The sequence below is a fragment of the Megascapheus bottae genome, chromosome 25, assembly GCF_031878675.1.
Source record: "Megascapheus bottae isolate mThoBot1 chromosome 25, mThoBot2.hap1, whole genome shotgun sequence".
Lineage (NCBI taxonomy): Eukaryota > Metazoa > Chordata > Mammalia > Rodentia > Geomyidae > Megascapheus > Megascapheus bottae.
Window position 1 is genome coordinate 1,212,123 of NC_143533.1, and position 3,178 is coordinate 1,215,300.

At 48.5% G+C, this 3,178-nt stretch overlaps 1 pseudogene; it reads right to left on the reverse strand.

Annotated features, from left to right (window-relative positions):
* Positions 1-241: 241 nt before the first annotated feature.
* Positions 242-1,557, reverse strand: LOC150046121 (cell cycle control protein 50A pseudogene; annotated as a pseudogene).
* Between the last annotated feature and the right edge of the window lie 1,621 nt (positions 1,558-3,178).

A 3,178-nucleotide genomic window follows, 5' to 3' on the forward strand; every position in this document is an offset into this window, starting at 1 on the left:
AGGAAGATCAGCAAGTCACGACACACGTGTAGCAATTTTTTTCTTGCTAGAGTGGCATCATCTGTCAATAGAATATCAACACAGCATGACCACTGAAGCAGCAGACACGTCACATTTCACCATCTGACTGGTTCCAATAACAAGCAATGATTCCAGTATCATTTTAGTGGTTACAGTGTTGGTATGATCAACATAGCTAACTTAAAACAAAAATCATGTATTTTCAGAAGCCATCCACAGGTAAGAAAGCAAAAGACAGTTTTATTTTTAAAAGGACATACTGACTGCACATCAGTTGGGTTGTACATCCAACTGCCCTTGGCGCACCTAACGTAGATTCATCTTTAACCCACGACGCTAGATGGCTACATCAACAGTATAATTACTGTCTCTGTATTTATGATCGATGATGAGTAGCACAATTCCCAGAAGGAAGGCGATGGACCCCACGGCCATGTAAGCGATACCCAGGAACGGATTTTTCCCTCTCATCCAGGACACGGTGCTCAGGATCATCCTTTTCCGGCAGTCGAAGGAATGGACCGGGTAGTTGTAGGTGATATTCAAATAGTATCTCCCGGCTGGTAGCGTGGCGTGCGAATCACTTCTCCCTTCTATCAGGCGGTATAGCTTGCGGAAAGTGGGAAGAGCCGCGATGCGCATCCAGACGATGAAATCCTCGTTGAGGAATCCGTTGTTCTCCTCCCCACCACCGCCATCACCACCGTCGTCTAGCATGTAGACCGGCTTGAGCCAACTGACCGGCTTCGTGGTCCCCTGAAATCGCTCCCGCAGGCTTTTCGCTCCGGGAGGATTCCGGAACTTGGTGTGTCTGTCGGTCCACCAGGCCAGGCCCCTCCGGCCCAGCGGGATGGGCGTCAGCGTGTCCGGGGAGCCCGCGGGGCCCTCGGCCACCAGGAACAGCTGCAGCGTGTCGTTGAACATGCTGTTGGCGATGGCGCCGCAGGGAGCGATGGGCAGCCCGCCGTGTCTCCGGTAGGGCTCACATTCCTTGCTGGGGTGCAGCAGGGCCTGGGGGTCCCCGTGAAGCTGCCGGTCATCCCGGGATTTCACGTAGGGGCGGTGGTTTTGATAGAAGTTGCTCAGCCCGTAGTACATGAGCACGTGGCCCTCGAAGGGCTGCTCCAGGGTGAAGTTCACCGCGCAGACGCAGGGCGTGACTTCCGGGGACAAGCACTTCCGGCAAGGGCTGGAAGGCTCCGCCCCCGTGTAGTCCACCTCCAGCTCCCGGATGTTGCTGGAGGTGACGTAGAGACCTACGCCCAGGGGCACGAAGAGGAGGCTGATGGCCAGGAAGGCCGGCTGCACTGTGCCTGCCGTGAGGATGGGCTCCCCGGCGGGCAGCCGTTGCTGCTTAAAGTCCGTGTTGTCCGTCCTCCAGGCCTTGGCGGGGCCCCCAGGATCCCCGAGGGGCCCCCTGTCCCCCTCATTTACTCCTTTGTGGTTCATGGCTCTGGGCCCTGCAGGGAGGGGGGGGGGTGGATCCTGGATCGCCCGGGAGACCCGACACACTGGCTAGGGCCTGCGCAGGCGCAGTAGCCCCTGCCCCAGCCACAGAGGCCGGAAGTGAGTGCTGACCGGAAGCGGAAGTGCCTGCTCCAAGCCACAGCCAAGGTGTTTTCTATCCGACACTTCGCCTTTTCTAGAAATTCTGGGTAAATAGTGTTGTGCCGAGATTGTCCCATGTTCTGGGAATGACCCCCTCCCCACCTTGCTCAGGGCCCATATACGAGAATCCCAGCTTGATGCTCAGTGGTTAGACACCTGAGCTCTGATTCCACCAGTGGTGTGAGTTACCAAATACCCAATCAGGTGATTGTAACTATGGAATTCCCCTATAAAAGCGGTGTAAAATCCTTGTTCAGGGCCTCTTAGCAGTTGCCAGGACGCGGAGGTCCGAGCCCAGACTCGTAAATAAACGACCCTTGCTTTTTAGCTTTGACTGTGGCCTCTGGTGGTCTTTTCGGGGTTCTAGGCATTCGGTTACAACAATAGGACCCCGGGATATATGGTTTCATCTGTTTGGTTTAGTCTCAAGATTTCTCTGTGGTAACTCAAGCATGAATAATTTGTTACCCATGTCCCGCGTTTTGTGTTTCTCTTCGCCAGCTGCTAGTGAATTTGAATTGTCCACTTTTCTTTTCCTTTGTGTCAGCCCTAGGGCCTGGGTGCTGTCCCTCAGCTTTTTTTTTTTTTTTTTTTTTTAGTCAAGGCTAGTGTTCTACCACTTGAGCCACATGTCCGCCACAGGATTTTTGGTGGTTCATTGAGCCCAAGAGCCTCACAGACTTTTGTTGCCTGAGCTAACTTGGAATTGTGATCCTCAGATCTCAGCTAGGATTACAGGTGTAAAGCACTCGTGCCCAGCAGCTGTCCACTTTTTGACTGTTGAGTAATGCTTGATGAGAAATTGCATAGATGTCTGTGTTGACATATATTTACACGTGCCTTAAATAGATACCTTTGAGTGGAATTTCTGGGTTGAAAGGGAAATAAGAAACTGCTAAATCGTCTCAGGTCAACATATGAGGATTATGTTCCTATTTTATTTAACCATTCCACTATATGTGTAATGGCATCTTACTGTAGTGTAAATATGTATTACATTATTGGCTAATGACATTAATATCTGATTCACATGCTTCTTATCCATTGGCATAGTTTCTTTGGCAAAAATCTTCAAATGTTTTCTCTATTAAAGAAATGTGTTATCTTATTATTGAGTTGCAAGCATTCATTATGCTCAGTACAAGTCCTTTATGTGTTTTGCAAATATTTTCTTCTAGTCTGTGGCATTTTTTTCCTTTTTGTTTTTCTTGTCTTTCTAAAGAGCAACAGTTTTAAATTTTAATGAGGTCCAATTAGTTATGATTTTCTTTTATGGGTTGTACTTTTAGTGTCATTTCTGAGAAATATTTTCCTAGCTCAAGGTCATAATGTAACCTCACAGAAGTTCTATAATTTTAACTTGTAATATTTAGGTTTATGATTCATTCTGAGTTAAATTTTGTGTGTGGTGTGAGGTAAGGAACTAAGTGGTTGGTTTTTTTTTTTTTTTGACATATGGTTATCCAACTGTTCTGGCACCATTTGTGGAAAGATTTTTTTTTCCTTTGAATGATCTTACCTTGGCTCCCTATGGGAAACCATCTAATCA